Source organism: Phascolarctos cinereus, unplaced genomic scaffold, assembly GCF_003287225.1.
Source record: "Phascolarctos cinereus isolate Bilbo 61053 unplaced genomic scaffold, phaCin_HiC Scaffold_5;HRSCAF=322, whole genome shotgun sequence".
NCBI lineage: Eukaryota > Metazoa > Chordata > Mammalia > Diprotodontia > Phascolarctidae > Phascolarctos > Phascolarctos cinereus.
Genome location: NW_027555958.1, coordinates 168407485 through 168434615, shown reverse-complemented (window position 1 = coordinate 168434615; position 27131 = coordinate 168407485).

Sequence of the window (27131 nt, the reverse complement as noted above, 5' to 3'; positions counted from 1 at the left end):
TACCCTTTTTGTAACACAATTGATATTCATAATAATGATGCTCAAGTGCTTTGAGATCTTACAATATCTTCTGAATCATCAAAGAAAGATTAACTTGTCCTTGATATTGTATTATGAAGATTATTTCATTGCATTCTAATTCTGTGAAAGTTGTGTTTCTTATACAGAATACCTAGTAAGGTTCTATTTGCCAAGACTATTTGACCAGATCCATTCCATAACTATCCTGGTTGACAGAGAGTCCTCTGTAAAGGTATTATAAATAATGAATAATGCAAGTATTCAGTGTTGTGGCCAGAGTGCCAATTTTAAGGATTGTGGGTTATGCTACATTTACCTCACTGATCGAGAAAAAGAAAAAAATAAAATGAAAATGCTGCCTATGTAGCTGTTCAAGCTCGAGGTAGTCAATTACATGTTGAGAACTGATAATTACGCTAGATCCATTCAAGCACATAACTAAAGGTAAGACAGTTCTGCCAGAGACAAAAGCCTTCTGGAGCAATTTCATTTCTAATTATGTTTTCCTGAAAGGATAAGCTTATACCTGATCTATAAGAGGATGTAATCCAGTGGGGAAGCAGGGAACCAAGGCACCAACAATCACCTCTTTATTTTAGAAAGTATGTACCTTTGTCTGTGCTTCTCTTGCGCACTTGCCATGTTCTATTTTTAACTTAAACTTATTTCTATCTTTGCCATAGCTATTCTAAACTCTATATTCATTGAAGGCAAGGATTCCATTGTATTTATCATCATATCTCTTCTAGCATTTACAATATTGTTCTTACAATAGGCACTTAATAAATGTTTATAGAATTTGATTAAGCTAAACTGAATTCAATTCAATTTAACAAGTATGTATTAACCACCTACTAAGTGTGGGACATTGAGCCAAATGCTAGGGATACAAAACAAAAGAAATATAATCCATATAAGAAATTAACATTCTACAAGGGGTCCACAGGTAAGTAGAAAGAAGTTATGTACAAAGTAATTTCAAGGAAGAGAAACATTTAAAAAAAAAACTGGGCAGAGTTCTCATATAATAAATTGGGCTTCAAAGAAAGGCAGGAATGCTAAGAGTTAGAGGCAAAGAGGGAATTCATTTTAGCCATGGGAGAAACCCTGTGCAATAGAATGAAAAGGACAGATTTAATGCCACAGATGGGAAATAATTAGGACCAGTTTGATTACAACAGAGAGTATATGAAGTGGAGTAATTGGAAAAATAGGTAAGAGCTAGATTGTGGAGTGTTTTAAATGCCAGGCTGATGATTTTGTATATAATGATAATAGATAATATTTATATAGTGGTTCAAGGCTTGCAAACAACACTTAGGCATATTCTCTGATTTCATTTAAAAAAAAAGGAGCCATTGATTTTTTTTTTTAAGTATGAGAATGATATGGTCAGATCCATGTTTTAGGAAAGAGAATTTAGTAACTGTATGGGTGATGGATTGAAAAGAGCAGGGACTAGACAAGGCTATTCTACTTGTCTAGGTGAGAAATGATGAGGGTATAAACTAGAATAAAGGCTGTGGGAATGGAGAGAATAGGAAAGATGAGAGAAATGTTGGGGAAGAAGCCTAGCCAAGCTCTATCATATGATCAGCTATGAAAGGTGAGGGAGAACTGAGTGAGTATGATGTTCTAACAGAGGAAACTGAGAAGTAGTCACACAGATAGGAGGATAACCAAGAGTGCATTGTAAAGGAAGTGAAGGGTGGCGATGGTAGATCCAAAAGGTCTGGATGAGGTGGGAAAAGAGAAGGGAATAAGCATTTATTAATCACATATTGTATGCCAGGCACTTTTTTAAGCACTTTACAAATATCTGATTTGATTCTCGCAAAAACCCTGGAAAGTAAGTGCTATTGCTAACTTGATTTTACAATCAAGGAAACTGAAACATGCAGAGGTTAAGTGACTTGCTAAGGGTCACACAGTTACTAAGTATCTGAGGCCAGATTTCAACTCAGACCTCCCTGACTCCAGACTAAGCACTCTGTTCACTGCACCACCTACCTGGGTCAAAAGCTGTCCAAGAACAAAGACTGGGGGGAAAAAGTCATTGGATTTAGCTGTTAATAACCTTAGAAAGAACATTTTCAATCCAATGGTGGGTACAGAAACCACATTATAAGAGTAAAGGAGATGAAAAAAATAGAGGCAATAGGTGCAGATACAGATAGTTATGAAATGGAGAAGAGGATATAAGATAAAACCACGAAGAAGTCGCTGGGCCAACAAATTTCTGTTTTTGTTTTTAGAGTGGAGGGAACCAGATATGATGTTGGCAGGCTTAGATGTTAGCCCTGTTAGTGGCAAAAGAGTCACTAGATATGAAGATATTGAAGATAAAATAAAGAGAAACAATAGATTGGGGATAGTGGAAGTAGGAGGGTGATAAAGTTCTGTCCTGGATGCTCTCCTTTCTGCCTCTATACTACTTCACTTGGCAATTTCATCAGTGCCCATGGATTTAATTACCATCTCTATGCTGATGATACTCAGAGCTACCTATCCTGTTCTAATCTTTCTGCTGACCTTCAATCTCACATCTCCAACTACCTTTCAGAAATCTTGAAATGGATGTCCATTAGATATATTTAACTCAACATGTCCAAAACCGAACTCATTATCTTTTCTCTCAAGCCCTTCTACCCTCCAAACTGCAACATTATCCTTCCAGTCCCTCTGGTTTGCAATTTAGAAGTCACCCTCAACTTCTATTCCTCACCTCCCATATCCAATCTGTTGTCAAGGCCTGTAAATTTCAAATTTGCAACACCTCTTGAATATGCCCCCTTTTCTTCTCTGACACTGCCCCTACTCCTCTGGTGCTGACTTTCATTACCTCAAACACCAGTGGCTCTTTCTTGCCTCCAAGATCAATTACAAAATCCTCTAGCATTCAAAATCCTTTGTAATCTAGCTCCTCCCACCTTTTTACATCTTACTTAGGACCAGCTACTGCTCTATCCATTTACACTGGTTTCCTTGCTGTTCTACAGACAAGACAATTTATCTCTCAGTTCTAAACATTCTTTCTGGCTGTGTCTCATGCCTGGAATTCTCTACCTTCTCATCTCCATGTATTGGCTTCCCTGGATTCCTTTAAATCCCAACTAAAACGTCATCTTCTACAGGAAGCTTTTCTCAAGGTCTGTTTATTCTAATGCCTACCTCTCTTGCTTGTTTCTTGTCATATATCTATATCTATATAAAACTTATTTATATGTATTTGTTTGCTAGTTTTCTTTTCCATAGATTGCAAGATCCTTCCAGGCAGTGATTGCCTTTTGCCTCTTTTTTTGTGTCTTGAGCACATAGTAGGCTCTTTAATGTCTTATTTAGGAGAACAACCCCTTTGTCAGAGCCTGGAGCAAAAGAGGAGACAAAGGAGAGTTGAAAACAGAGAAGTTTTGAGGTGTAGAACAGAGGATAAAAGATAGCATTCTATTTCACAGAATCAGAGGAATAGTACTCTGCAAAAAGGAAGAGGGAGAAAGTGGTATAAAAGGATTAAGGGCAGAAGGTTTGAAATAACCCAAAATTCAGTCTTGAATCAGAGATGAATAAAAGGATTACCATGTTGCTGTGAGAGTAAGTTTAGAATAGTTCTCATGAATTTATAGTTGACCAGTCTTTATTCATGGCTCACAACTTTCTAAGTTGGAGAGTAAAGGTATTATTATCATCATTTTATAGATTAAGAAATTGAGGCTAAAAGAAGTAAAATGATTTGGCTAAGGTCACTTAACTACTAAATGTTCAAGTTAGGACTTCAATTCAAATCTTCCTAAATCATATCTAGCACCATCTACTTCACCATGAAGGTCAGTGGATGGTAATGAGTAGGAGCTAAATAGAATAATACAGAGAGAATAAACTGAGAGAGAGACAGAGAGAGAGAGAGACAGAGAGATAGAGAGACAGAGAGACAGAGAGAGAGAGAGAGAGAGAGAGGAGTTGCTCAATGACCATGGTAGAATGAAGATATAAAGGAAGCAGTGAAAAACAAGGAGTCTACCTTGCCTTTTCCTGGCCCAGTGTGTGAGTGGAGTTGGGAAAAGGGAAGGAACATTCACAATTGGAGAAGGTGTCTAGTGATTTGGGACCTTAAGGTGATAGGGGGAGCCAGGTCGTGAGCAAGAAGACTAAAGAGTTATGAAGTAACGAGATATAAAACAAAATAAAAATTTGTAACAATGGAAAGAGAAAAATAGAAAGGGGGCCCAGAGCCTGATGGAGATTTGGGAGGGATAAGTCAGAAATAAAGAGGGATGAAAAAATGGGAAGTGGTGTCAGGGGAAGAGGGTTCTTTTTTTCCCCTTGGGCAACAAGTGATTAGGAATCACAGAAATCAAGAAAGAAAGTGATGGTGAAGTGGATAGGATGCTGGACCTGGAATCAAGAAAAACTGAGTTGGAATTCATTTTTACACACTTAATAGGTACATGACCCTGGGCAAGCCATATAACATTCATCTGCCTTGATTTCCTCAACTGTAAAATGGAAATAACAATAGCATCTACCTTAAATTGTTGCTATGAGGATCAATTGAAATTGTAAATCACTTTGAAGGACTTAAAGCACTATATAAATCCTAGCTACTGCTGCTGCTGCCACTACTACTACTACTACTACTATTACTACTACTACTACTACTACTAATATAATAATAATAATAATAATAATAATAATAATAATTGTTCACCTTGGTCTCCCATCCTCAAGAATCATGACAAAAGGCACAATCAATTTGTTCTATCTCAGTCACTAAGGAATGAAGTATATTAGTTTGAGGGATTGTAAAACCCAGATTAAAATGTTCTCATGAAGAGGATTGAAAATGAGTAAAAGTAACTACATTTTATAGGTGATAAACAGGAGACACAAAGAGTTTGGTTAATTTGCTTGGCCATCTAGCCAAATTGGTTTGCATATTTCCTCACCATCAGTCAATTCAATTCAACTACAATTAGATACTTGATTTGGATTGAGTGGAGCTTCAAGCTAATTATTCTTTTTTTTTTAATGATTTTTGGAGCCCTTTGTTATTCCATCATTTGTTCCCAAGTTATGTTTACTTTTGAATATAAAGGAACTAAAGTCATTACAGTAACACAACAATGGAACCATTTTTCCTTCTGATTCATTAGCTCATCAGTGTCCTTTAGAATTTGATGAGTGATCCTATTAGCAACTGCACTCATTTCACAGAGACTCTAAAATAGGTCATATTGTGAGATTGTACTCTCATTGCTCATGACCATGAATCAAAATATGATGTGGTTTTTTTTGAAAGACTTAAAGGAGCTCCCCGAGTGATATTATTTCAAAGGAAAGATTCAGCTGCTGCTTTTAAAAAGCCTTACTCCTAAGATGTTTGTAGCTGCTCTACCTTATAACATTTTTTCACTTGAGAGGTTAATTAGGTTTTTCTTTCTTATTTTTCACCTAAATACCAACATTTTTTTCTCGATCTCAACAATTAAGACTCCCAATTTAAAGAAAAATGAAACATTGATTCTTTAGTGAAGTTTTACACATTTTCTGCAATAACCAAGTAGTATAAACATTTAAATGATTTTTTTTCCCAAAAAGTATTTGTTCACAAACAATCAATTGAGGAGCATGACAATACTTACTATGTGTTTAGCACTGTTCTTTACATTGTGGAAGATACGAAAGAAATATGAGATGTGACAAATGATGCATCCAGCTGGGAGATGGACAAGCAAGACAAACAAGAAAAGGCAGCTTCAGAGAGTGTGACCACTTCAGGGTTGAAAACAGTTAACCTTCAAAAATCTACAAAAGCCCTGAGTATCAGGGCTAGATGGACATCAGAGAAAATTCATCAGGATTCCAAGGAGAGAGAAAAGGACTTCTCTTTGAACAGAAGCTGTGAATAGCCCTTTGCTACAATATATACTCTGAGTTTGAATCACTTTCTTCTAAATTCTCTGATCAATGCAATGACTAATCATGATTTCAGAAGACTAACAATAACATGTTTCTCATCTATTAACAGAGAGGTGATGTCTAAGGATGCAGAATAAGACATACAGTTTCAAGCACAGACAATATATAAATTTGTTTTGCTTAAATATATTTATTAGTTATAATGGAGGATTTCTTTTTGGAAAGGAATGGAGGGAGGTAGTAATAGCGAAACAAACAAGATAAGAAAGAAAAATTGTGGACTAAACACTAAAACATACACTCAAGAAAGCAGAAGGAAATTCAGAAGTGAACATAGGTAAGTAGGGCAGTTTTTTTTAATTTTATGTTAAATTTAATATTTTAAAAGAAACAAACTACATGATAGTTCTCATTTTCATATGTAATACCCTTTTTCTGTTCAGTGAAAAGAGTACAGAATCTGGATTCAGAAGATCTGGATTCAAATCTTGCATCTACTGCTTGCTACTTGTGTCCTTGGGCAAATGATTTCATCTACATGGGCCTCAGTTTCTTTATCTGTAAAATGAGGCAGTTGCACTAGATGGCCTCAATTCCCTTCCAGTTCTATATCTAGACCCTATGATTCTGTTTGTCATGTTTGTCAAGTAAGTAATAAAGAAGATAATTTTAAAAATAAGAATATGTTAAGACAAGGGAAGAGAGGAAAATGGAGGACAATGCATTTTAGCCACTAAAAGCCATCTACGTAGAGTTCAATTTTCAAGTTTTCCTCTGCTATGTGTTCTTGTCCAATGGCTAACAAATCTCTGTAACTTAACCTTCAACCTCCTCCTTTATTAAGTATCCTATTCTAAATCACCATTGTTGTAGGAGAAAATTCCTTTGCCTGATGCTGTTCCACATACTCTCATTTCAATTCACCTCATTCTTACCTCTCCAAGGGCTTCTCTCTAAAGCATTTCTTGGTCGTCCCATCTAGAAGTGATCTATCTTCCTGGAATCTCTCAGATCATTCTGTTTCATTTCTCTCCGGTATTCAATAATTTTCTTATTTGTGTTTCTGTACATGTCTTGGTCTTCCTTGCTACATTATAAGTCATTGAGGATAGGGTATGATAGCATTTGTCATATTTGTGTAAAGGACACTTTTTTCCACTCTGGTGTATTTAGCAGTTCTCTGCTTACTGAATGTTGCTTAAGCAGAGGAAGCTAGGTTACTCAGGGGATAGGGCACTGGACCTGGAGTCAGGAAGACCAGAGTACAAATTGAGCCTCAGACACTTAATAACTCTATAAACCAAGGCTACTCACTTATCCTCTGCCTGCCTCAGTTTCCTCTTCTACAAAGTGGGGATAGTAACAGCACCTCCTTCCCAGGGTTGTTTTGAAGATTAAATGAGATATTATTTATAAAATGTGTTTTTTGGTATTTTTTTTTCTTTTATTATTTCTTTTGTTTCATCAACAATCACTTCCATATGCTTTTGAGTTTAAAATTTTTCTCCCCCTCCCTCCCCACCACCCTCCCTAAGATGGGCACACAATCTGATATAGGCTACACATTTACATTCCTATTAAAGATATTTTCACATTAGTAGTGTTGTAAGTAAAAATTAAAACCAATAGGAGGAACCATCAGAAAGAGGAAACAAAACTCAACAGAAGAGGAAAAAAAATAGCAATTCAACTTTCGTAGTTCTTTTTTTGGATGTGGATAGCATTTTCCATCACAAGGCCTCTGGAGATATCTTAGATCCTTGTATTTCTGGGAAGGGTTAAGTTTATCAATGTTAGTCATCGCACAACATGGCTGTCATTCTGTACAAAGTTCTCTTGGTTCTACTCATTTCACTCACCATCAGACCATACAAGTCTTTCCAGGTTTTTCTGAAGTCAGCCTGTTCATCATTTCTTATGGCACAATAGTATTCCATTACATTCATATACCACAACTTGCTCAACCATTCCCCAATTGATGGACATCCTTTCAATTTCAAATTCTTTTCCACCACAAAAAGAGCTGCTATGAATATTTTTGTACATGTGGGTCTTTTTCCCATTTGTACGATCTCTTTGGGATAAAGCCCTAGAAGTGCTATTGCTGGGTCAAAGGGTATGCAGATTTTTATAGCCCTTTGGGCAGAGTTCCAAATTGTTCTCCAGAATGGTTGAATCATTTCACAACTCCACCAACAATGTATTAGTGTTCCAATTTTCCCACATCTTTTCCAGCATTTATCATTTTCCTGTTTTGTCATGTTGGCCAATCTGATAGGTGTGATGTAGTACCTCAGAGCTGTTTTGATTTGCATTTCTCTAATCACTAATGATTTAGAGGATTTTTTCATATGACTGTAGATGGCTTTAATTTCTTCATCTGAGAACTGTCTGTTCATATCCTTTGACCATTTATCAATTGGGGAATGGCTTGTATTCTTATAAATTTGTCTTAATTCCCTATATATTTTAGAAATGAGCCCCTTATCAGAGAGACTGGTTGTAAAAATTCTTTCCCAGGAATGTACATATATGTGTGTGTGTGTGTATGTGTGTGTGTGTGTGTGTGTGTGTATGTATGTGTGTATATATATGTGTGTGTGTGTGTGTGTGTGTGTCTGTGTGTGTATGTATGTGTGTATATATATGTCTGTGTGTGTGTCTAATATATTCCATGATATTTAAATTCCTTTTTCGTGGCTGCTTGCAGCATTTTCTCTTTCATCTGGTAATTTTGGAATTTAGCTATTATATTTCTTGGTGTTTTCAATTTGGGATCTCTTTCAGGCATTGAACGGTGGATTCTTTCTATGGCTATTTTATCTTCTTGCTCCAGGACTTCAGGGCAGTTTTTCTTTATGATTTCCTGAAAGATACCATCCTGGCTCTTTTTTTTTCATCATGATTTTCAGGTAGTCCAATAATTTTTAAGTTTTCTGTCCTGGATCAATTTTCCAGGTCAGTTGTTTTACCCATGAGGTATTTTACATTTTCATCTATTTCTTCATTTTTTTTTTGTTTCTGTTTAACTGATTCTTGCTCTCTCATAGGGTCATTAGTTTCCATTTGTCCAATTCTAATTTTTAACAGATTGTTTTCTTCTGTTAGTTTTTTACTTCCTTCTCCAATTGGCCAATTGTATTTTTGAGGGATTTGTTTTCTTCAGTGTACTTTTTTCCAATTGGCCAATTGTATTTTTTAAGGACTCTTCTACCTCTCTCATTTGATTTTTAAAATCCTTCTTGAGCTCTTCTAAGAAGGCTTTTTGGGCTTCAGACCAGTTCATAGTCCCTTTTGATATTGCAGATGTGGGTTTGTTGACAATGTTGTCCTCTTCAGAATTTCTGTCTTGATCTTCACTCTTCTCGTAATGTGAATCTATGGTGCGTTTCTTTTTACTCATAGTGTTTCTTTATTCCTTGGCCTTTAAAGAGATTGAGCTCTCCTGCTGGGGAGCAGAGGGCACTAACCCAAGCTTCTTGTGTTGGGAGCCTAGGTTTTGGTCACTATCTTTGTGTGCTGGGGCCTCTTATGTTGGCAATTGTAGGCTGTAGGATTCTGGCAGCTTACCTGGTGTTGGGCTGGAATCAGCAAGGCTGGAACTTCCAGGCAATTCTAGGTTGCCTGCTTTTCCTTTCCTTTAGCTTTCTTCATCTCCTTTTAGATGGGTGCTGCAGGGTGTTCATCTGCCTGGGGCCCCTTGTAGTGCTGCCTCCCTTAGATCTGCTTAGGCCCTGGGAGGTTCCTTTGCTGTAGAAAACCTGGTGGTTTTCTAAGCTGGTTTCCACAGGTTCCCCCACCCTCACTGAGGCACTCAGAGGTCCAGGTGATGGTGTTTGCCTGCTCTACCACATGGGCTTGAGGATTTCCTTCTGGTTCGCAGTTGGAGGCTGGAGGGTTCTGACAGCTTATCTAGTGTTGGGCTAGAATCAGCAAGGTTGGACTTCCACTTCCCAGGAGCCAAGATGGCAGAGTGAAAAGGTAGTCATTCTCACCCTCCCCTATCGACCTCTGAAAACCCAGAAAATAGCACCTCAGAAAAAACTCTGGAACAGATGAACCAGAAGAGAGATGGGGAGTAGCAGAGCAGTAGCCCAGCCTCACTTTAGCACACCAGGAGGAGATACTGGTCATTCGGCATTCTACAGCATACCTGTCTTCCAGTGCCTCAGCAAAAATAAGGGAAGCAGCACTGCAAGGGGCCCCAGGCAGACAAGCACCCTGCAGCATTCATCTGAAAGTTGCTGAAGAAAGCAACCTAAAGTCCTACTAAAATTCCACCCTTGCTGATTCTAAAATGCTTTTTAAATCTTAAAGTGCTCTATAAATGCTAGATAGGATAATGATGTAACTCAAAATTAATAAGGGACTTTTGAACCTCTGATACTGAATAAGAAAATGCAGTGTACTGCGTCAATCCTTCAACAGTGGTTCCAGTCATATAATGAAGCACTAATGGTACTAAAGGAAATTATGAAAGGAGTGATTTTGGAGGTATCTGATAGGAGTTATATTAATTGATTTAGGATAAAGTAAGCAGAACCAGGAGGACAAATTGCTACAACACTGTGAAAACAAACAACTTGAAAAGACTTAAGAACTCTGATCAATAAAATGACTAGCCATGATTCCAGAGGCTGCAAGCATAAGGGAAAGCTAGCACCCGAACATGTCCTTTGTTTCCTAGACCTTGCAATCTCAGACACTGTTAAAACAGACTTTTGAAATCATTCTCCCCTTGATTTAACTGAGATTTTTATCTCATTTCCAAGTTGAGATACTATTTATTCTTGTTTATTCCATTGTTGACCCTTATACTTTTTCAATTTCTAATTATTAATTACATCAATAAATAGTTTTGCTCTATGATTGTCTTTTGCTAGCCAAGAGTAAGTGAAATACTACTCTGCCCTTGGGAAAGATAAGAGCAAGTGACTGTTATTCTGAACCTTTATAAAAAGCATAGGATTCCTAAACTACAAATCTTTCATAAATAGATATGATTCTAGCTCTCACATAAGAAAATGGTGTGAGTGCCCAGACTAAATATTAATCCTGTTCCTATAAAGATGGAAATCACTTTCTCCCTTGGAAATGCTATAGGACAGGTCCCAAACAAATATCTAAACAAAATTTTGTCTCATTTTGGACCATTCCCTCTCCATTAGATGGCTGCCTATTTAAATTCCATATAAATCTCCATCATCTAACACAGAACCTTGTGCCTATGACCTACTCAGTAAATGTTTCTAATTGAATTAAATTGAAGGTCAAGGTCAGGTGTGACATGGCTGATTATTGACTTAAACCAGTTGTCCTCTGGGCAAAGCCAGGGCTTTAGCCCAGTAGTTCAGGCTCAGTTTGGACTTGATTTTTTAAACCAAAGGACAGCAGAAGGACAGGTGTACATAGCCAAAATTCAGGCAGGACTGTTTCAGGATACACTCATAATCTCAAGTTAAGGAATCCAAGGTCAAGGCCATTAGCAGACATTTTATAAAGGCAGATGGATCAGTAGCTAGAGAAAGAAGAAACTAACACCAAAGTACAATTGCCAGAATAAAGTATATTATCCTGAACTGGTAAAGTGACTCCCCGTACCAATAAAAACATGTGTTTAGTCCCTATCTCTCCTGAAGAATTTATATGTCTATTTGCTAACACTATTAGTTTATTACTTACATAAGTAGAAAAATTGGGGGAAATGTTGCAAGAGTTGATTCCTAGTACTCTTTTCTTGTTGAGACACTTTTAAGGAACAATCTTTGTTACTCACCATTAGCATATAATCTGCACTGTGTAATGCCTGTAGAAAATGTTGCTTTTAACTGCCTATGATACTGCTTATTATTTCATGAATCTTGACTTCAGCTTCCTTTTGATTTTGGCCTCTCCTTTCTAAGGTAGCTATTATTTACATCATTGACAATTACTCTGAATTACATCATAATTGTTGATTGAAAGAGAAAGAAAAGAGAAGCTCAGGAGTTCCATCCATTTAAATAAAATACTAGAATGTCACTTTCCTGGAAAGGTACAAACTGTACTGGAAGGTACTTTAGAAGGAAAGGACAAATGTATCTAGTCTTGTGCTCAGAGGACATATCAACCTTTGGTATGAATGACAGAGCAGAGCACAGTAGTTAAGTATGAGGTTAGGATAGATCATGTTGAAAGTTTCCCAAGGCTTTCTCAATTGAGTTCTTCCCAGGGTGACATCATTATTTTATTTAAATCATTCCAGATCCTCTGATTATCAAATATACTCGTGTTTATGTGTGTATATACACACATAAACATGTATATAATATGTATATATATATTATATACATATATATGCCAAATATAGATGCCTTGTCAACTCTCCATACCAATATGCAGTAAATAGGCAGATAGGAGGGGACCAAGATGGTGGAGTAGAAGGAAACTCCCCCCTCAACTAAGCAACAACAGAATTACCTCACAATTCACTCCACTGCTCCACTGAAAAATGGTAGATATGATCTATATTCCTTGAGGGATGAAACATAAAAAGGAATTTAGAGATGAAAGGTAAGTGAAACTTCACTGCTAACAAAAAGTCTCAGCTGGCCCTTCTTTTAGAAGAAATCATGAAACAAAGAAGCAAATGTTAAAGAAAAAATGACTTCTTGATATTAAATAAATCTGCCCAGACATATTAGAACAAAAGTGCAATATGAAAATAAAATCTGTCCATCACCTTCTGAAAGGATCATAAAAATTAAAACTCAGAGGAATGTCAAATAGAAGTGATCAAAATGAACATCCATGTCCGTAATTTAATTGGAAAGGATTCTAGTTTCTCCCTATTACATAGAATACTATCACTTGATTTTCAGCATATACTATTTTTCATGTTAAAGAATGGTCCATTTATTCCTATGTTTTCTAGTATCTTTAAAAACATATGAGTTTCACTTTGGGGTGTTGCAGTTTGTCAAAAGATTTTTTCTACATCTACTACTATTGTTTTTTTTTTTGTTTTGTTATTTATCTGTTTAATTAAGCTTATAGTTTTCCCAATATTAAACCACCTGAATTCTTAGGATATATCCAGCCTTGTCATAATGTAATCTTTATGATATGTTACTTTATCCTCTTTATTAATATTAAATTATAATTCTTTTCAATAAAATCACAGGTGAAACAGGAATGTACATTGCCATCACTTCTTTTTGACATTGTGTTATAAATTCTAGGTATGGCAATATCACAAGAAAAAGAAAGTGAGGGAATAAGCATAGGTAAGGAAGAAACCAAATTATCACTTTTGTAGATAATATGGTAATATACTTAAAATAACCCTAAAAATGAACTAAAAATTAATAATATAATTTTTAACTTCAGGAAAGTTGCATAATATAAAATAAATCCACACAAATCATCAGAATCTCTACATAACACCAATAAAACCCACTAGAAAAAGCAATTAAAAATTCATTTTAAAATAACTACAGAATGCGTGAAATATTTGTGAATTAATCAATCAAGATACACAAAAGAAATATAAGAACACAGTTATAAAGCATTATTTATAGAAATGCAGGTGTAAATAGTTGAAGAAATGGTAATAATAATTACCGTTATGGGTAGCTGAGCCAATGGGCAGCTAGATGGCACAATGAACAGAATGATGTGCCTGGAGTTAGGAAGACTCATCTTCCTGAGTTCAAATCTGGGCCTCATATACTTACCTGTTGTGTGTCCCTGGGCAAGTCTCTTATCCCTGTTCACCTCAGTTTCCTCATCTGTAAAATGAGTGAGGTGGAGAAGGAAAATGGCAAACCTCTCTCATACCTTTCCCAAGAAAACCCCAACTGGGGTCATGAAGAGTCAGACATGACTGAAAATTATTAAACAATAGAAACTGAGCCAATGTAAGAAAAATGACAATACATAAATTAGCTTACTTATTCAGTGCCATACCAGTGCCACACCAAGATAAAATCCAAATGGCTATATGACATACACATTAAAGGTCACATCATATATAAATTAGAGAAAAAAAGAAGAATATGGGGAAAATTTTTATGACTAAATACAGGATAGACTTAGATCACAGAAATCAAATTGGATAATGTTGATTACACAAAACTTAAAAAGTTCTTCCACAAATAAATTCAATATATATAAAATTAAAAGTGAAACAACTGGGATTATTTTTGTGGAAAAAAATTGTATGATAAAGGTGTCATTTCTTTTCTGATGCCACATATCATGTAAATAATTTCCAAGATAAACTTTAATAGCTTAAAACTGCACTGGGACTATTGGAACACCTTGTTTATATAGAATTAATTCAAGGTTATAAGAATTTGTCATTTTCCTACTTGATCAACTATCTAAATATATGAACAAGCCCTTCTCAAGAAGAAACTCAGGCTATCCTTAGTCATATGTTTTTAAATGTTGAGAATCACTAATAATTACAGAAATAAAATTAAAGCAATTGTGAGATTCTGTTTCATACCAATTAGATTGGCACAGATGACAAAAAGGAAAATTATAAATATTAAAGGGGCTATGGGAAAGTAGATACATTAATGAGTTGTTGGTGAAGTTGTCAATGGGTCCAACCATTCTAGAATTCAATTTGTAATCATGCATAAAATGTTGCTAAATGGCCATATCTCTTGCAGGCCTATATACAAAAGAGATCAAAGAAAAAGGATATGGTCCCATATGTACAAAAATATTTTATAGCAGCACTTTTAGTGGTAGCAAAAAAAAAGGCAACTAAGGGGATGCTTATCAACTGAAGAAAAGATAAACAAATTGTGATATGTAAGTGTAATGGACACTATTATAAGATCAGAAATGAAAGAAAAAGATTATTTCTGAAAGATATGGAAATACTTATATGAATTAATGCAAAAGGAAGTGAGCAGAACTAGGACGACTTTGGGGCAGCTGGGTGGCTCAGTCGATAGAGAGCACCAGCCCTGGATTCAGGAAGACCTGAGTTGAAATCCAGCCTCAGACACGTTACACTTACTAGCTGTGTGACCCTAGGCAAGTCACTTAACCCCATTGCCTAGCCTAAAAAAAAAAAAGAACTAGAACTTATACATAAAAATTATACAAAATGAATAATTTTCAAAAATTAGAACTCTGGTCACCTAAATGATCAACAATGGTTCCATAATACTGATAAAGAAGAGGATTGCTACATCATGGCAGAGGGATAGTGGACTAATATGTAAAATAAGAAATTCATTTTTGGACATGACCAATATGGAAGTATGTTTTGACTAACTGTACTTATGCAATACAAAAGTTCTCTCTCTCTCTCTCTCTCTCTCTCTCTCTCTCTCTCTCTCTCTCTCTCTCTCTCTCTCTCTTCTCTCTCTCTCTCTCTCTCTGTTTTTCTCTCTCTCTTTCCTTCCCTCCCTCCCTCCCTCCTCTCTCTCCCTCTATTTCTGTCTTCTTCTCTGTACCTTTACTTTTCTTTTCCTTCTTTCAGATATGAAGATGGAGGATGGAGAAAAAAATGAATGCTCAGTATTTTTTTAATTGAGTTTTTCAAAATGTCAGTCAATAAACATTTATTAAGTACCTGCTATTTGCCAGGCATAGTGCTAAGTGTTGGAGATACAAAAAAAGAGATGAAAATAACGTTTGTCCTCAACAAGTCTACAATCCATTGGTGTGCAGTGACTGGAAGTTGACAAATTAACAGTTAATCTGCCACCAAAATAAAGGGTTCATCTCTGTAATACAGAGTTGGATACTTAATTGTTAAAATAAGCATCTAGTCAGAGCTACTGTTAAAGTAGTAAATGCCATTTCTAGTCACTGTATATTCCTTCTATTTGCAGATTCCATTTCAGTCAGTTTTACCCATTAGTCATCTATTCAACAAACATTTATTAAGTGCCTACTGTATTCAGTGTTCCCTGATAGGAAGGCAAGACATAAGTAGACAACACTTCATACAACCTCACAAAGTTCACAATCTAGTAGGGAGATAAGATAGAAATATAGTCAATTACAATGCATAATATTGCCTTTAAGGAGATTACATGTGTAGGAAGAAACAGCAAGTATGTGTATAATTACATATTTAAAAGCTATAAAACAAGCTAATAGGAGGTAATGGGGCAGGGAACTGGAAGCTGTGATTAACCATGATAGCATTCTGTATCATATCAGAACAACGTAGCACCAAGTCAAATGAAGAAAAGTTCTGAAATTATTTTTTTTAGTCTCTACTCATATACTATTTCATCAATTATGTAATTAATAAGTAAATTTATTCCTCTCTAGGCTATGCTCTTGATTCTCCTAACTTTCTATACCATTACACAGAAACCTCGTTGTCCTGAAATTCATTCACTTTTGTACTCCTCACACTGCAAGTATACTCTGCCAATTTCACCCATTCTTCTGGACACTCCCTTCCAGAACCTCAATTTTAAGAAAAACACTCAGGCCAAAATATGTCTTTTTTTTTTCCTCCCCAGACTCTATGCCTGACTCCCCAGGTGTAGATCCCACATGGGAACTTTCTCCTCCCTCACCTTTTTAACTTCTTCTTATATGTTTTCTTCCCCTATTTGAATGACAGCTCCTTGAGGGTAGAGATTCAGCACCACTCCTGGCACAAAATAATCTCTCAAATGCTTGTTGATTTGATTTAAATAAAAATAAAGTAACTTTTCCCTGAATTATCTGAATAATATGCCTACATGCATTTGATTTTGAAATTATACTAATGTGATTTTTAAAATCCAATGACACTTAGATATGTTACCTCAGGAGAAAACTTCCCCATTACCAGAAACCATCAAACAGACCCTGGATAATCATTTGGCAGGGTTGTTGTAAGTGGAGTTCCCCATTCAAGTATCAAATGACCTCTGAGATTTCTTCCAACTCTGAAAATCTGCATTGTATATGTGTGTGTGTGTGTGTGTGTGTGTGTGTGTGTGTGTGTGTGTGTGTGTGTTTAAATTCATAGCCTGGGAATCAAGGTCTTCTTTCTTTCTTTTATCCCCTGAAGAGATTTCAAATTAGTTGTTATATTGGGCTCATCCCAGTAGCCAAAATAGGTTGAGGTTTTGAAATGAAAAGCAATACCCAAGATAATTGCTTCCCATTGCCCATCTCAGCTGCAGCTAAATAGACTACTCCAGCAAAACAAATTGGTTTCACTACTAAGATAGGCCTAACCGCAGATCTGCCCATGTATCTAGCTCTATTTCAGTTCACACAGAACAGGCTAGGCATAAATATACACAGACAAAACCTACAAACTGACAAAAGTTTCCAGGCAGCATGAGCACAAAGAGAAGAAAACTGCTTCAGGAATATTTTTAACAGTCATTTTTGTTGTTGAAGGGGTAATATTTACTGAAAAAATGAAAGCTGTGTCCCAAGCCAGTCAGAGCCAATACTAAAAAATCATTGCTAATTTTCTTACAGTGCTTTACTAATAAAAGCTAAAGAATGCTATTAGAGTTGACATTACATTATAACAATTTTGACAGTCTTGGCTTTTAAACATCCGTCTAGCCTAAAGTAATCATTTCACACTACCAATCTGACATTTTAAAAAATCAATTCTACCCAGTATCCACTGGAGATGACTTCAATTGGTCATCCACTCAAGATTTCTTTCTATTAGAAGTAGAGAAAGTGATTAATTTTACTTAATGATTCATTATGAACACTATTGAATAATAACTTTAATTTAACTTACTCTACAATTGTTCACATTTAAATACATGATTTCCATCCCATAAAAAGTCATGACTTATCTTTCTAATTCTCCTATAGGATTTTTTTGGTTGTCCATTTATTCTCATTCAATTTTTTTTGTTATGTTGTCAAAATATGTACTATATTCTCACTTTGCTTTTAGTTTTTCCTTTCTGTGATAAAGGACTTTCCATAACTTTGAAATGTTCTAATTGGGACAAGAGGACAAAGCCAAGAGCAATGGGGAGAAGTTGGAAAGATGACAATTTAAGTTTGATGTCAGGAAAAAGAGATCTAAAAATTGTACATATATAATAAGTGGAATAGACTGCCTTAGGAAATAGTGGATTCCTCTTCATTGGAGAGGATAAATGATGACATACCAGGTACATTACAATGGTTATTCCTTTTTAGGAATAGGTTGGACTAAATTGATGCTGAAGTCTCTTCCAGGTCGGAAATGTGATTGTATGAAATGGATAAAAATAATAAAAGTTGATTATTTCTTGATTTGCCTTACTTAAAATTTCATCTTTTAGTAGGTATAGGAAGGGACAATATGCTACAATATTTTGTACCTTATTTGACCAATATATTTGGTAAGGAAGAGATATTGGCCCCCTTTAAAAACAGTGACTATAGAAACCTTAGAGTTTATGACAGATAAGGAGGCAAACTCAAAGCATGGTTTGGTATGTAACCAAGACTCTAATAGAATAAGCTTTAAAGAGTTCATAGGGAGGACATGCAGGATGTTATAACCTGAGATTCCAAAACAGAAGTTCACTCAAAAGGGATAGGAAGCTCTCAGGAATGAAATTTATTGATGCGTTCACAACTGGTTTTAACAAAGAGGACAAGGGGTGGTATCTAAAGCAATTCACCTGGTCCACTAATCAATTCAAATTTAAAATGGACGCATACAAGCAATGAACTCAAGCTCAGGTACTTGAAGATACATTCAAAAGATTGTCAAGACCTTTTAAGTTTAATGCAAGGAAGGCAAAAACTATATGAAGCCATTCGATTTAAAGCAGTCACAATTTTCAAAAAGAAGAAAAGGGGGATACTTTAAAATTGGCAAGCATGACATTCATTCATGATAAAATTTGAGAACTAGTTATAAAAGGGATATTTTTTCCATCTTTAATATAGCTACAGAATCAATCAAAAACATTTTGAAAATTTTATTGATTTTCTTATACCATCTTCATTTCCAAATGTATTCTTTTTCATCCCTTAACTAGCAAGCAACTTCTTTTAAAAATAAAATAACAAAGAATGCTTTTTCTAAATAACACTTTAGCGAAACTAACTAACATATAATCTAGTATGGAATGTACTTATTCCTTCATATTCCCCACCTTTGCAAAGGGGGAATAAGGTATATTTCTTCAACTCTTCTTGCGGACCAAGCTTGGTCACTATAATTACACTGTGTTCAGTTTCATGTTACATTGTTATAATTTTGTGTAAAAATTACCCTGAATCTGCATAATTAATCTGCCTCAGTACATACAAATCTTCCTCTGCTTTTTTGATTTCTTCATATTCATTGTTTGTTATAGCTTAGTAATAGTCTATTACATTTATGTACCACAATTTGTTTAGTCATACCCTTATTGGTTGGCATCTAATTTATTTCCAGTTTCCTACCACATAAAATACTACAATGATTATTACAGCATCTGTGAGACCTTTCTTCTACTTCCTGAGAGTATATGATGTCTGGGTCAAATAAAATGGACATATTAGTCACCTTTTAGTATGAATCTGATTTTTTTCCCTAATATTTGGAGCAATTCATAACTCCAACAATGTATCCTTCCTCCTCTGCTGTTATCCTCATTTTGTTCCCTTTTTGTAACCTCCCATTTCTGATTAGAAATTTCCATGTCCCATTTGATGGAGATTATTGGCATCCCTCTTATCTATGACATCGGAAGGGAGGAAGCAGTCAAATGCATCTGAGAGAGTTCTCTCCCAGCCCTCCTAATAAAATACATAATAGAGTAATCCTGTTGTATGAAACTATGTATATGACCTAATACTAAACTGTAAGAAGTGGTTGTGTAAAATATAGGGGTGTTAGGTCTAGAGGGAGCTGCTTAAGAGTTCATTGATGTCATATCCTTTACCATCATCTAAAAATCATATCACCTAAGACTTGGCATCCATCTACTAGATAAATAATTATATTTATGACATATTTATGAATATATTTTTCATGTATTTTAATGTATGATGTATAATATATAATGAAAATACAAATATCTAGCTGTAACTGTGTCTATAGGGATTGTGAACTAGATAAATCAGTTTTCCAAATTTCCCTGTGGCCCTCCAGTTCCTCATGTCCTTTGATGTCTCTAACTAATCCTCAAGCCTTTCTAGTGCTAATTAAAGCAAGCCAAATAAAGGCCTAGTGCTTTAATCAATCTGCTTTACTGTGTGTGACAGGTACGGGTGCATGCAGAGTACTTCTGATGTTGTCTTCCCAAGTGGAGGGGGCTAAAGAGCCTGTTGAAGAGACTTGAGTATTTGTAGACATTCAGTAACTTGTCCTGTCCTATCCACCGTATAGAAGAGAGAAATCTTTTTCAAAAGGCTACATCACAAAAACTTGAAGCATCTTCAAAAAAACCTTACTTAGCATTAGTCATTCTCTTGAATTCAATCTCTTGACTACTGTCCTCTTGGTTTTATTCCTTTACCAATGGTGTCTAGTGTGAGACAGTGATATAATGGCAGAGATTTGGTGCCATTTGTACTGAGACTGAAATGGCTCTATGAAAGTGGATTCAGTCCTTGGCCTTTGCATTTATTCTTTTCTGCTCCAAGTGAAGAGATTGGAAATTGCAACCTTATGAGTTTCAAAAGGTCAAAGAAGCAAGCATCTAAGCATCCCAGTGACCATCCTAGTATACCAGGGGGGTTTTGTAGGTAGTCCAGAATCAATGCCCCAAGTGATTTTGGGAGTGACCTTCAGAAGCCATAGCTGAGACAAAGACTCATGAATAGTCATGCTGCATTTGGACATGTCCTTGGTAGATCTGATGTTATGTAGAAACTATACTAAGCCTAAGCCTACTTGCACCAGAGACTGAGGTGACATAGAAAAGAAGGTGTTGGGGAAAATGTTTCTGCTTATGCTGTTGCTTGTGTATTTGAGGTAAATATTCCTCTGTAAAAACTTGTTGTTGCTAAATATTAGACAGCATTATTACTGACCAAATGGAGCCACTTACTAAAACTTAAGATTAATGATGGGGGAGAGAATATAACCAAAGGCAATTAGACATTAGAGAAGATATACCACTGAAAAAATCATGAAAGGCTAGTCTAAGGATCCTAAGAGGGAGATGTAGCCTTCCTGGCACTGGAAGATGCAGAGTATACTCACTGTATGTGAAAATTTCCAAGTCTCAAAAAGCAGCTTTTAGAATAATGACATTAAGCATAAGCATTGAACATGATAGCCAAACACATATGTCCCGAGGGCCAAGGGTTTGTTCATTACTGTCTTCACACTTAGCTAAACTAGTACCTTGGAACCTAGTATATTTAAGGGTCTATACTCATAGTGAAAAGAGTAGTATATTTGGAATCCAAGGTCCTGAGTTTGAATCTCATCTTTCCTATGTAATTTATGTGTGACCTTGAAAAATACACTTCATTGCCTTGGCTCCCAGTTACCTCATTTATAAATGAAGATTGGAATAGGTGATCTCTTAGATCCTTTCCTAATTCCAAATATTAGCATCATAAACTCCTTTTCAGCTCGAAGAGGCTTTCCAACACCTGTGTTCCTCCTTGAGAAGCCATCATTTCAATGCCATGATGAATCATCAGCATAGGACACCTTGTATAAATTATCATAAATTCCTAATTAATCAAATCTGATTTAATGAAGTTTTGCTATATTTTAAAATGCTAAAATGTTAGGTTCTTTCTTTTCCTAATACAAGATTTTTCTTCAATGCTCATTACTGCTGACTACAGTAGAACTGTTCTTCTGAAAAGATCATACAAAAAAAAAACCCTTCCATTTGAATAAGCAAGCAGAATTCACAGCCAGCAAAATTATAATAGTCTGTATTATGTAGGCGGTCAATGTTTTTGTAACTTAAAATTCATTTTGAATTGTTGGCTCTGTGTGTGTTTGTGTGTTGTGTACTTGTATGCCTGTGTATGTGTATGTGTATGTGCATGTAAGAGAGAGATAAACAATGTAACAGGGACAGATAGAGAAAGAGACAGACAAAGAAAGTCAGAAAGAGGCCAAGACAGAAACAGAGAAAGGAAGAAAGATAGTCATTTTTATTTTGATGGTTCTCAATTTCCTTATCCAAGCCTAGTCTACTTGCTGATCTCCAGTCTCACATCTCCAACTCTGTACTAAACATCTTGAACTGATCATTCTGTAGACATCTTAAACTCAACATGTCCAACGCTAAAGTCATAATCTTCTCCTCCCCCCCAAAAAGACCTTTCTCCCTTCCAAATATCTATATTGCTGTCAAGGGTACCATCCCCCCCTCAGTCCCCTAGGTTAGCAACTTAATTGTCATCCTCAACCCCTCATTCTCTCTCACCTCCCATATCCAATCTATTACCAAGGCTATCTATTTCACTTTTGTAACATCTTTCAAATATCCCCCATTTTCTCCTCTGAAACTGGCACCACCCTGGTACAGGCCCTCACCAACTCATGCCTGGACTATTGCAATAGCATGTTAGCTGATCTGCTTGCTATAAGTCTCCCCCCACTCCAATCCATTCTCCGTTCAGACACCAAAGTACTTTTTTTTCCTAAAGCAGAGTTCCATTCATGTCACCCTCCTACTCAATGAGTTCCAGTGGCTCCCCAGATGCAAATTTTCTGTCTGAAAGCCCATCTGGCTTTCAAAGTCCTCTATAACCTATCTCCTGCACACAACCCTCTCCCCCTCCACACACACACCTTTCTAGTCTTCTTGTACCTTTCAATCCTCCACCCTCTACTCTTATTTCATCGTGCTCTTCATTCCTATGACAATGACTTCCTTGCTGCTCCTCAAACAAGACACTCCATCTCTTGGTAACAGGCATTTTCTTTGTCTGTCTCCCATGCCTAGAATTCTCTCACTCCTCATCTCTGCCCATTGACTTCCCTGGCTGTTTTCAAGTTCCAACTAAAACCTCATTTCCTATAGGAAGACTTTCCCAATTCCTATTAATTCTAGTGCCTTCCTTCTGTTGATTATTTCCTATTTATCCTGCATGTAACTGGTTTATACAGAGTTGTTGGCCTGTTGTCTCTCCAATTAGATTTTGAGGTACTCAAGAGCAAGAATTGTCCTTTACCTTTCTTTTTGTCCACAGCACTTAACACAATGCCTGGTATATACTGGGTGGTTAATAAATGTTTATGATGAAACAGAGAGAAAGAGATGCAAAGATTTAGAGTCAGAGACAAAGAGACAGAGACAGAGAGATAGAGAGACAAGCAAATAGTAGATTGACGTGGAAAAAAGATGATGAAATTAATTTATTCATAATATTTTACATTTAAAAAAAATTTTGAGGTTTGAAAACATTTCAGACAAGTAGGTACTAATGATACTATTATACTCATTTTATAGATGAAGATCTAGACTTAGAGCTGTAAGAAGTTAGAGGTCATCTAGTCTAATCTGTACATTTTACAGAAGTGGAAACTGAGGCCCAGAGTGAGTTGCCTAAGGGAAAACAGAGAACTCAAAACCCTCTGATTCCAAACCCAGTACTCTTTGCAAAGAACAATATAACCTTTAAGGGAATGCCTAGATTCTCTAGCCCAATCCTCTCTTTTTTTGCAATCAGTTAGAAAATACTTATTTACTAATAAGAGTTCCAAGGCCCAAAGGATTGAAATGACTTGGCCAAGTGCATTTCATAACAGATAGTCTTTATAAATCATTCCTTATATTGACACTTGAAATTAATTATGGAGTCTTTAATCACTTCAGGTATTTAATTAATAAATTATTTTCTATCATAAGATAACTACTATTGATGAACCTATCATTTTTCCTTGCTTTGGCTATTAAGTTTATGACATAAATGTTTATAACTGCATATATTTTACTTCCAAATTAAAGGCAATACTGTTATATGTAAATATATATATATATATATGTATATATATATGTATTATATTATTAGAAATGTTGTTGTTCAGTTGTTTTCAGTAGTGTCCTACTCTTCATGACCCCATTTGGGGTTTTCATGGTAAAAATAATGAAGTAGTTTGCTATTTTCATCTCCAGCTAATTTTCTAGATGAGGAAACTAAAGCAAATGGGATTAAGTGACTTGCCAAGGGTCACACAACATTATATACATGTACATATACATATACATATACATATACATATACATATACATATACATATACATATACATATACATATACATATACATATACATATACATATACACATACACATGCACATGCACATGCACATGCACATACACATACACATGTACATACACATACACATACACAGTCACACATACATGTACATGCATATATACACATATGCACATATATAGAATACACATGTATATGCACATTGTATGTTTATATGTATGGGGAGAGAGACAGACAGAAAGACAGACAGAGAGACAGAGAGAGAATGTATGTGTCCAATGTCCCTGATTAGGCTAAAAATAACTTTCCATTCCTCTGTAAATGTTAACATCACTGAGAAAACGGCAGAAGAGGAGAGGGAAAAAAAGAAATGTAATCCTAAATTTTTGAATCGGCCTTATTTACTCAAATTGAAAGTAATTTGTCGAGCATATAGGGCAAATAGGTCCAGTTGTAAGGGAAATCAACAGTCCATGGCACTGAGCTATTTGTATGATTGTTCATTCAAAGTGTGCTAAAATATAGTCAGTATTTGGTATTGATAGAACAATTGGGAAAGGGCATAATAATGAGTTTATGTCATAGTGAGGAAACAAAGCAAGCAAAATTGGAGGCAATATGTATCAAACTCTAGCCACCCAGACACTCTACCTGATGATATGAACTAAAAGAAACCTGACAAATGTAAAGCAAAGCAATAAAGTGTATTAATGCTGATGAAGTATCTGCTAAAAGGCAGTGGGTGTAACCCAAAATGATATGACCAAAAGAATGGTCCAAATCACCTGGTGACAGAGTTTGGGAATGAATATTTTACACAAAGGAGCTCTGAATTACTGACCCACTCAACTTCCAGTAAACCATTCTTCAAATATAAAAGCTAGCAGTTGGATTAAGTGCTGTGCTCTCTCTGTCTCTCTGTCTCTGTCTCTGTCTCTGTCTCTCTGTCTCTCTCTCTCTCTCTCTCTCTCTCTCTCTCTCTCTCTCTCTCTTTTTGGTCTCAATTTTTCCACTCATTTCCAAAAAAGTTTATTCTACTGCATGGTAACATTGATTCTAAGGAAGTTGAAAAATTATATAACTTTTTATAGTAAGAACACCATATGCTGACTTAAATTTAAATTTCCTTCATTTCTAAAGGGAACAAAATGAGGGAAATTCCACATAAGTGGACCTTTGTAAGTGCTTTACTTGATCATTGAAGTAAACATTCTGATGATCAATAAACACCAAAAAAGAGTGATTGCATACCTGTTAGATGCCAAATGTTAAACTGGGCACTATAGGAGCTATGACGATTAAAGGTTACGTTCCTTGATAGTTTAAATCTGAATAGGAAGATGGGTGTCACAGATCTATTCACCTTTATGCTCTGGCTCTACTTTTGCCCCCACCCCAGGTACTCTCTCCTGAAGTAAGGCACCCTGAGGGAGAAATGAGAGATGCTGTGTTTCAGGCAAGTGCAGCACCAAGACTATGACCACCATCCCTGCTCAGACAGTGATGGAAGTAACCCAGGAACCTGAATCTAAGAGCTTTAAGAGTAGTAATGCCTCTGAAACCACCAAACCTGCTTCCATCCCAGCCCCCACAGCCATTATTGAGAGGAGAAATCATTGTTGAGAGGAAACCCACCTTCCTCATCACCACCAGCAACAACAGCTAGCCGTCTGCCATCAACAGGCAGATAGGCACAGGAGGTCTTAGAATTGAAGCACCACCTCCCCCATACCACCACCCCCATCATTTCAGCATCCAAAGCAGCCTTCACAACCATCATTTGATGAAGCAACTTCTGTGGAACAGGATTCAGACATCACAAGCAACTGTCAACCAAATGCTACACAGAGAAAAGGCAAGCAGTCCTAGGTAAAACAGGAGGGCACCATGAGGGAGAGAAAAGAGGTAACATGTTAGGCAAGTCAATTTACCACCACCATGACCACCATATCATCTCACACCATGATTGAAACATACCAGGTCCCCGAACCCAAGAACTTTTGAGTAGCGTTTCTTCTAGCCCAGTTTCCTCAGTCATCATCCTGAGAAACAATATGTATAGAGAGATAGCCTTGCAACTGCTTCTGTTTATGCTACAACAGTTCAAGGGCAGTAGATAAAGCACTAGGCCTGAAGTCAGGAAGACCTGAGTTCAAATATGGCCTCAGACACTTACTAGCCATGTGACCCTGGGCAAATCATTTAACTACGGCCTGACTCTGACACTAGCAGTGATGAAGTAAGCATGGTAGGAAACCCAATCCAATATGAGCAGAGCTTTGGGGGCTTGTGGTTTATGTTAATGATGATAATGTAGTGTAATCCAAAGCAGGTGAGAGAAGAAAATTATGGTGAGGAACACAGTTGGGGAGGGGGAAGTTTGGCATTGGTCTCCCAGTAATTTTACAATTTGCTTTAGGGGCAAATTACCAATAACTATCAATAGCTTTTGTTGTAGCTATCCTTCCTAGTAGGAATTTGGGGGAATGTGGGAAGAGTAATAATTAGTGTTAACAGTCTGTGTCCCAGTGGTGTTTTAAAGCATGATGGACCTAAGGCAACCCACTGAGTGATTCCATAATTTGTAGGCATGATGACCAGCCTTAACAGATGCTATATCTGAATTGAGCAGCTCTGAGTCCTAGATGATCTCATCATATGTAGCTCTATCTGTCTATCTATCTACCTACCTACCTACCTATCTATCTAATCTATCTACCTAATACCTTTCTCATTATAGCTATATTTAGCATTTATGTAGTGCTTTAAGGTTTGCAAAGGGTTTTACAAATATTATCTCATTTTATCTTTGTAACAATGTCGGGATAGGTGTTATTATTATCCTGACTTTTACAGATGAAGAAACTGAGGCAACAGTAATTAAGTGACTTGGCCAGGATCACCCAGAAAATACATGTCTGAGGCAGGATTTAAACTCAGATCTTCCTAACTCTAGATCCATCATCTTATCCACTGAGATACTTCTTTACAAATGAATGGAGGGATAGATGAATGAATGGATGAAATATCTACCAAGCATTCGTTATATGCAAAGGATTACTAACAAAATTTTAATAGGG